General features: G+C 38.4%; 1 protein-coding gene across 1 annotated transcript in view; it reads left to right on the top strand.

The window, feature by feature from the left end:
• The window catches only part of htr2cl1 (5-hydroxytryptamine (serotonin) receptor 2C, G protein-coupled-like 1), a 71,121-nt gene that overhangs the window by 26,376 nt on the left and 35,246 nt on the right, over positions 1 to 9,499 (top strand). The window contains exon 2 of the mRNA XM_035675724.1: positions 7,442 to 7,608. The gene's annotated coding sequence lies outside the window, so the exon portion shown is untranslated. The remainder of the gene's footprint in view (positions 1 to 7,441; positions 7,609 to 9,499) is intronic.

The raw sequence follows: 9,499 nt of genomic DNA, 5'->3' as shown, positions 1-9,499 counted from the left end.
CTTGTCCAAATATGGTCACTTCTGCCTCCAAAAGATCAATATGGTGACGGCCATATTGCTAAACCTGAGGCTTCAAAACAGTTGTCCACAAACCAATAGGTTGCTTTGTCCTCTATTATACATTCTATGCATAACACATCTTGGCAATTTGCTACTGACCATAAACATGTTGTCAGGAGGGGAGAGTGATTACTCGCCTGAAGAGCCATTTTTGTGGCGACGATAGTCTCAAGAAACATGCTAACAGAGAATAAAAGGGAAAGGATACAGGTGAAGTTTGAGTTTTCTCTCATCATAAAGCGTTTGGCTCAAAAATAAATCCATTCACAAGTACATTATTTGAAATGAGAGAAAAGCTGGGCGGGCAAAATCCGGTCCAATTTCCCAAACACTACAATAACAGCATTTACATTCACTCGAAGCACAACTTGTTTTGGTCAATGAATAAATTATATGATAAATGTAGATGGAAGTGCAACTGTTAAATAAATTATGACGACGGCTCGGAGCAGGCGGCTTCACGAATGGATCAAACTAATTGTATAACAGCTTTAAAAAATAAATTGTTTACTCACCACGACCTCCAGAAACTTTCTTCTGCTTGCATTTTTCACCGCCTTTAGGTAGTGGATTACCATACTGCAGCGTGCATCTCTATTTCTTTTTTTCTTAAAAACAATACATTAGCTGACATTTTAGGCAAGTACACTTGAAGTTTTGAAAACAGATTATTGAAATGTACCTTTCCTTTAGTGTTCGGAAAGTTCTGATTTACATTCACTTCAGCCGTAATCTGTCTCTCATCTCTTTCTATTTATGGATTACTTAATCTCTTTTTCAACAGGAATGTGCTTTTGATTCCAATTATGTGTTCAATTAATAGCTCTCCCCTTTGTGTTTCATTCATTCTTTACAGTATGTCTCTTTCTCTCTCTCTCTCAGCTGAGTGATACTGACTGATAAACGCGTGGGGGGGGTCTGTTTCTCCTTAATAGCCAAGAGGTCTTTCAGAAAACATAATGAGTTTCTCTTGCTGAAGTGTGTGTGTGTGTATGTGTGTGTAACTCATGTTTGAGTGGTTCTACATTCCTGTTTGTGAGTGTGTATCTCTCTTTCTTTCTTTTTTTGTGTTGCTGATAGCAATGAAAAATGCACCATTTTCATTAACTCACTTATCGACTGTGAGCGACGTTTTCCCATTTCTCTCCTATTCCTGCATTCATCTCCTCACCCTTCTCTCTCTCCATTCCTCCTGTTCTACCCCCCCCTCCCCTCGAGGGGTTAAGAATACAAATTGCGCAGTGAGACTCAAGCTACACTTAAGGCACCAATTAAACATCAATATATCTTTGTCAAACTGGGAGACCACAGTTGAGGCAATTTGTAGTCTGCCTTACTGCAGTGGTAATGTACTCTCGTTTCAATATTTTAAGGTGTATTTCTATCATTTTTGTTGCTCTTGTCATTCAAATGTTAATCAAGATGGTTTATTTTGAATTACAAAAAGCAGTGGTGGAAGAAATGTTATTTATTTAAACCTACTACAATAAGTTTTTAAATGGTTCTGAAATAGTCTAAATGTATTACTAATGCCTCTATATAAATAAACACCTGAGACCATCAGTGAGAAGACTGCATTTCTATATAGTTGTTCTTAATGCCCGCCACCGGGTCAGATTCCCCTTGAAATCAATGAAACGCTACCACTTTTGGCGACAGGGGACGCCAGATTCAACAGAAAATGAAATCTACCAGCACATTTTTACCCTTCATTTGGCTGGTGGCTCCTCCTTTAATATTTACTCATTGGTCTTTCCCCTTAATTTCTTTCCTTTTTTCTCTTCTTTTATTTCAAGGGGTTATCTTCTTTCCCTCCTTGAATGCTTCACTCTTTCCCAGTATTTTTCTCTTTTATTCATTTTAAATAATATCCTTCCTTCCTCTTCTTCCTTTTCTCATTTTCTCTACCTTTACTGCCTTCATCTTTTGTCCTTTTCTTACTCATTTCTCCTCCCTATACGTCCATCCGTCCTTCGTGGATCCCTCCCTTTTCTCTCTCCTTTCCTTCATGGTGCTCTTCTTTCTACTTTCCTTTTAACACCTCAGCTTTCCTCTTTGCTTTACTCCCACAACTCTCTCTCTCTCTCTCTGTCCTTAATCGTTCTCACCTTCTCTGCCTCCTTCCTCACTTCTTATTACAGTGAACCATTAATATTCTTCGTCCATCCCTTCTTTTCCTCCCGGTGCAGTCATTCCCTCACATTCATTCATCTCTCTCTCTGTCTCTCTAGCTTTGTCATCATATGTATCCTTTGAATATTTGAGTTCTCCCCCCCTCCTCATCCCTTTTTCTCTCTTCGCTTTTTTTCTGTCCGTCTCTCTCGCTCTCTGCGGCGCCCGAAGGCTCGTCTTTTTCTCTTCCTCTTTGGCTTTGTATGTGGCTGAGTGTGTAATCTTGGGTCTCTTGACTGATTTGAGGAACGCTCTGTTCTGTTCTCCATTGTGTCTCAGAGCCAACGCGCTGCGATCTGTTATCTGTCTGCACAAATTTTACACACTGTAATTGTAATTCCTTCGACACATCGACATACCCACACACACAAACACACACAAACAGCCAATACATACACACACATCAGGGGCTGCAGCTTGTTCACCATGCTGCACATACACATTGTTCTTCATCTTTATGCTTCCTTCCTACTTTGTCACAATCCTATACAACAGTTGACAGACACAATATCTTTGAGTTGCAGTATCACTTGCTCACCCCTCCACTACACCCCTCGACACACACAGAAACACACACACAGAAACACACAGATGGAGGGATTATGTGCTATCACATTAGCAGTGCAGCTCTGTGTTAATGGCCTTTACATCATCCAGCAGAGGATAAACTTAGCTGCTTTGACTCTTTAAACACATTCAACCTTCTGACTCTCTCTCTCTCTCTCTCACTGTACATCTTTCTCTTACTACCAGTTTGTCTCTCTGGCTCACTCTCTTTCTGCCTCACCCTCTGTCTGACTCTTTCTCCCCACTTCTCTGTATTTTCCATTAAACTGTTGCACAAGTTAGGTTCTGAATGAAACGTGAATCAGTATGTTTTCCAGGATGTGCCTGGAATAATAACTCTAAATATTTGCAGTTTTTCTTGGTTTGGTTGTGACTAGCGGTGAAGATACAGCTGCACTGCGCCATTATTAAAGGTAGCAAACTAGCTACACAACAAGCTATTCAGAAAGGTAATTTCAAATAAAAATTCAAAAACAATTCTTACAACCGTTCAACATTTTAGTGTTGACTCCAGGAAGTTAAAGAGTAAAAATCAAATGTAGAGTAAAGATGTCTTGTTTGATCATGCTACCCTGCTAGGAAAAAAATAGCTAGTTACTACCTACTGGAAATGTTTTAATTTTATTTCACCTTTATTTAACCAGATAGGTCAATTGAGAACCAATTCTCATTCGCAATAACAACCTGGCCAACAACTAATGTGAGAAATAATACAGTTAAACAGAGTTAAAACAGCACAGTATAAACATTATGTACACAATATGTCTAGGTATTGTGTTCCAGTGGGGTAGATTTAAAAGCAAGTGCAATAATCGGAAACTAACACATAGGAGGATAATGGAATAAGGATGTGCAGTTTTAACAGCTTTTGCAACTGGTTCCAATCACTGGGAGCAGCAGCCTGAAAACAGTGACAGCTGAGGGAAATGTGGTGTGATCATACAAAAAGATTAGCTTGTAGAAAATAATGCAATTAGCTAATGTAATAAGCTTTGTAGAAGTAGCATTGCTACTCCCCAACGCTGGGCATAATGGTTGTAGAGAGGAGGTTGACATGCAACATGGATCTCCGTCTGGAAACTGAGAACAAATGCATAAAAACTAAATAAAATAGATGAAAACTTATCTCGTTTTCCTGTTCTTGTCTTTCTGCTCTTCCTCTCTCATTATTTCTGTCTTGTACCCTCTTTCAGTATCTCTCTTAATGCCTTTCTCTCACTTTCAGTTTAATTTAGTAAACATATTTGATGGCCTGTTTATTGAAAATAGAGTTGCACAAATCAAAAAACCCACTCTCCTTTTCTCATACTATGAGCACAATAAGTGTGATGTTGACTTTCCCTCCTCGCTCTAATGAAAAGTTATGACACAGCGCCTCCAAGATTTACTCATTTTGTTTCTCACTCACAATCCCTCTTCTCATTAACTCTGTTTGTTCTTCTCCCCCGTCTGCTACACACTTACTCTCATCTGAACATCTCTGTGTCCAACTTGTTTTTTCCCACACCCTTTTTTTTATTTTTTACATTTTTGATTAATAAGTGAGGGTCAGAGAAATTAAATTACCTGAAGCATAGCTGCGTTAAAGCGGAAAAACGAGAGAGTCTGAGGTTGTAAATAATCTGGCAACAACCACCAGACTTTGGAGGCTATTGTAAAAACACAAATTACCCAATTAAACTGTGTCCAATCAACTTTACATGCAGTAATATACGGCTTACAAGCTTCTGAATATCTGTAGTATCTGAGTATAATGGAAAGAAAAGAAAGAAGATAACCCAGTAAAGTAGTAGTAGTCATTTTTACTATTAGGCCTAATGTTCCATGTTATATTACTACTACTACTAGTGATGTTTTTTCCAACTGTAATACTTGGAGCTAAGAAGGGTAATATATAAATATAATTGTATATAGTACAATAGGTTGTCCCTACATGGGATAAGCAGATATATATTAAATTAAATTATTATTTTCTAAATACTGCGTTTCTGACTGTATTTGAAGTTTAGTTATTGTTGCGAGCTTATCATGGCCGTATTGAATTACATTATAATTAAGTAGGTGTACTTAAGTGTGAAATGTGTTCAAGTTACTATGAGGACCAAAAAAGAAGTACTTAACATTGCCTGTCTGCTGTTCTTCTGACAAAAACATGTGAATGAAAACAATGATTACTTATTGTTATGGAGCTAAATATCAACATTTTAAATAAAGTATATGGATTTTACGTTACTTAAATTGTAACCCCTGTACTCTATCTGCACTCAAAACGACTGTTTTGGCTTAACAAAAAGCTGAAAAAAACCACATTGAGTTACTTTTCCTCTACAAGGTCTTTTAATTACCACTTACTTAATAATTGGGAGCATAAAGTTTTTAAGTTGAATAGGCTACTCATAAATAATAACTGGTTTTAATTAGTTTTTCCACATTATTTGTCAACAACTCTTTAAAATAATGTTTGCAATTTAAAAGATTGATCTTAATCAATAAATTAGAAGTTGTATCTTGCTACCACTCATTTATTTAAGTGGTGACAATAGGGCCACCGAATTACAGAAACAACACATAAACAAGAGAGTTTGGGATTTTTTATATTGTTTTTTAGTTAATTATCCCCTTCTCCTTTTTAACTGTCTCCATCAACATCCCCCCGACTCCACCCAGTCCATCCCTCTTGTTCCTGTAATGACGCTCCATCTGTGCAGTCCATGAGGTGGCCTCATGGCTTAGTGGCTGCGCTGATGAAAATGACCCCAGTGACAGTACAACACAACACAATAAACATACACTAAACCCGCTCTTTGGGGGCACCGCTTGCCACCAGGCAACAAAAGTGTGGTTTTCATGCTAGACCTGCATCAAATAGTGTCACACACCAGGGAGCTCTCTGTGTACAGGCATCACCTTCTGGATTCGAGCATCTTGCAACAGCACTGCTCTGAAATCCCTCATGTCAGTGTGTTCTCATAATGTTTGTATAAAAGAAAAACATACAGCCTGAGATTAAACTGCCACGGGTAAATGTATAAACTCAACCCTGTGCCAGTTCTGACAAATTACTCTCTTCTTCTGTCAGGCTATAGTTGCTTTTTTATTTGATTTAAAGAAAATAATGTACAAATTATGGTATAGTATCTCCTGTAACTTTAGAAACTGATCAAATAACAGGCTCCATATCACATATTCTCAGATTTAGTCACAGGTATGATTGTTACTCCAAAGCTTCATGTGCATACACAGCCTCCATACGCAACAAACTGTAATGCACTGTGTGTTCTGACTCCTTTCTATCAGAACCGAGCATTAACTGTTTCAGGCCAGCCTTCGCTCCTCACTGCATCATGATAGCCTTGGCTGCCCATGAACTCTCTCCGGTTCTTTTTCTTCCTTGGACCACTTTTATAGGTACTGACCACTGCAACCAGGAACACCCACAAGACGCAGTTCCTGGAGATGTTCTGACCCATCTCTAACCGTCATAATTTGGCCCTTGGTCAAAGTTCTCAAATCCTCACGCTGCCCATTCCCTGCTTCTAACACATCAGCTTTGAGGAACAAAATATGTTCACTTGCTACCTAATATATCCCACCCACTGACAGGAGCCATCATAACCAGATAATCAGTGTTATTCACTTCACCTGTCAGTGCTCATAATGTTATAGCTGATCTGTGTATTTATAAAGTCAGGTTGTATATCCTTTTTTTACGCTTTATCTTAGTCCATCATTTCATAATAACTTCCTAATAACTGTCAAGACATTTCTTTCTGGAAAGAACCAGGTGATTAATAATTAAAGGAAAAAACAAGACAATGTTCAATGTGAATTAATGTGCTAGAGTAACCTCGAGAGTATTTAAAGTTGTAATCCTTAAGCTTTCAGCCCTGGTTGATTTGGCAACAACTATGGTGACCATGGTAACAACAAATGCAGTTTAATACTACAGAAAGGCCTCCATGAGCAGCGACTTAGTCAGAAATTATACAAAAATATACAAGTACAGGTCCATTTATATATGAGGAATAAAAGTTCAAATAATCCAAGAAATAATAAATGAATATTTTGGGTTTAAATTGAGCTTTTCTTTTATAGACATTTTCCCTGTAATTAATCCCAACGTTTTTTCCAGGAAACATCCTATAAAAGTTTGGGGAAATTATGGACCCATACATTGAAGAATTACCAAATGTTCATACTATAACAATTCAGTGACTTTCTTTTTAAGTTAAAGTTGTGTTTTTCATACTTTTCACCATTTTTGTCATATGTCTATCCTATATTAATTTAACTAAATTTGTCATCTTTATATTTTGCTAATTGATTCTTTTCTTTCTTCTGATGTATCCCAGTTTTTACCTGCTGCTACAAACAGGGATAATTTAAGAATTATGATGTGGAGAGTGTTTATTTGATGCCAGTGTGGCTGTGTTGGATGAAAGAAACCAAAGATTAACGGTACATTCAGTTGTGTTGCTGTTGTTCCTGGTGTGTGGGTGTGTGTAGGAGCCACTGTGGTTCCAGGATGTTTTCAGTCACTTCTAACCTCACTTTTGATCAGAAATGTTTCACAAAAGAGCATCAAAAGTCAAAGTCTCTTTTTATTTCTCCTCTCTCTTTCTCCCTTCCTCTTTCTCTGCAGGCAGATGGATGATGCTGATACCTCAATCCGGAGGTGTGGAGTGACAGATGACAGAGGGATTGATACAGCGGGAGAGAAAGTGAGGAGTAACGCCAGAAAGGGTCACTGCCGGCGGTAATGGAAAACAGCGGCAAAGTTCAGGCACATCGATCGGGAGGCGTGGAGAAGTAAGTGACCGGATATACTGATACCGGGATGACAGTGTTTCTATCTCTTTACCCTCTGTTGCTTTCTCTTTGTTGCCGCAGTTGCACTTTTGTCTCTCACTGCCTCTCATTTCTGTCATTTCTCTTGTTGCACTTTCATGCACATTTTATATGTAACACCTTACGGGGCTCAAAGTGCTCATTATTTCCAACTGGAGGAGCTTCAGGGTTGTCCTTGCAGCTCTTTTAAGTCGCTGCACCGTTTTCTCACAGTATTGTCGTCTTAGCTTTAAAGTTTGTGGCTAAATAACTTATGCTGATGCATACATCCAACATGTTGTTACATCCCACAATGACTCAGGCATGTAGTCATTTCATTCAACTTTTTCTGTTTTAAATGATTGTTATGTGTGGGCTCTTCCTGCTGCGCTTCAGGGGATACATTTAAAATTTTTCAGCCATTGTGATCAATAAGACATTGTATTATTAGCTTGCCAGTGATTGTTGACCAACAGGAAAATGCTAGCCTTGCTGACTGTAGTCAAGTCCTACCTGTTATAAACAATAACAGCAGGTAGGCAGGAGGCAACTTAAAAGTTAAATTAAATGTTACACATTGTAAAAGTAATTGTATAGCAAGTCTGAAAAAATAACTACTGGAGTAAAAATATATCAAACTGAAAACACTGCACGAATCGTAAATAACAGAGTGGATTTATTCCAATAAAAAAAATGAGAAGTGATCGAAATAATATAAAAAGTTAGTCATCCCAGGAAAAGCAAAACACAAACAAAATGACTTCCACATACCTTTTAGTGCAAGCAGGAGCTACTATGATCTGTTTAATTTTTTCCTATAAATCAAAAGAAGCACATGTGTATGCATAGTGAAATTGAGAAAAAGAAGTATTGTTGTCACAGAAGTTGGCATTTAATAATTTACTGACATTTATAGCTGGTGGATATGAAATGCAAACCCTTGAATGTTCTTCAAACCACACAAAAGAGCAGTTAGGGCTGTTTGCCTTTGCAGGGCAGTTTAATAAGAAGAAAATCCTTCCGTCCCATTTCGCTGCCAACCTCGACTGTTTTATCTCGCCGAGCAGAAATGACTTAAACAAACACGAGCACGACAGCAATTTGTCCCCGCGGTGAAAAGCAAAAAGCGGTGGCGGCGACATCTGTGCCTTGAGTAGGCTTCTGCTGCGTGATCCTTTGTGAGTCTCCAGCCGTATCCGTGTGACTCTCTTTAAGTTGTTGGGCGGAGAATGTTTTACAGTCACAGCACCAATTATAATCTACAGATGATGCGATTGGTTCTCTGAGACGCGTGCACACACTCTGCACACCACAGATTGTGATGTTTGGTTTGAAACTAATGAACTGTGTGTTTTCACACCAGGTTTAAAGCTAAAACTACATGGATAGAAGGAAGAAGATAATTAACTCGTTACTGTCCTGTGGAGTTTTGGTTACATTTTGGGTGGCTATTTCTCTTCCCTTCAGTCTGTTTCTCCTCAATTACTTTTCCTTTAATCTCTCCAATTCTTTCTTTATCTAACCTTCCTACTCTCTCTACCCCCTCGTCCTCCTCCTCCTCCTCTCACTCCCTCTCTGTGATGTATTGCTGCTTTATCAGACCGGTTAAATCGCTCGCCTGCGGTGCTGTTTAGTTTTCCTGTGAACTATGTTGATGCACTCCCTGAGAGGAGGCGATAAGAAGCCGTCTGTCTATTACACACTGAGCGGTGCAAAGGTGATAAACACACACATATAATTCCTCATCATCTGTTCTTATTTCAAGTTGTTTTCATTGCATTCTTGCATTTTTAAAGCACAGATTCGCTGATTTTCAACCCTCATAATAAAGATGTTTACCATTATTTAGAATCATGTATACAGGAACACCGTT

The sequence above is a fragment of the Morone saxatilis genome, unplaced genomic scaffold (assembly GCF_004916995.1).
Source record: "Morone saxatilis isolate NCDOM2014 unplaced genomic scaffold, NCSU_SB_2.0 Contig4, whole genome shotgun sequence".
In the NCBI taxonomy this organism is placed as follows: Eukaryota; Metazoa; Chordata; class Actinopteri; family Moronidae; genus Morone; species Morone saxatilis.
The sequence above is the reverse complement of the archived record's forward strand: the minus strand, read 5'-3'. Positions and strand labels throughout refer to the sequence as shown.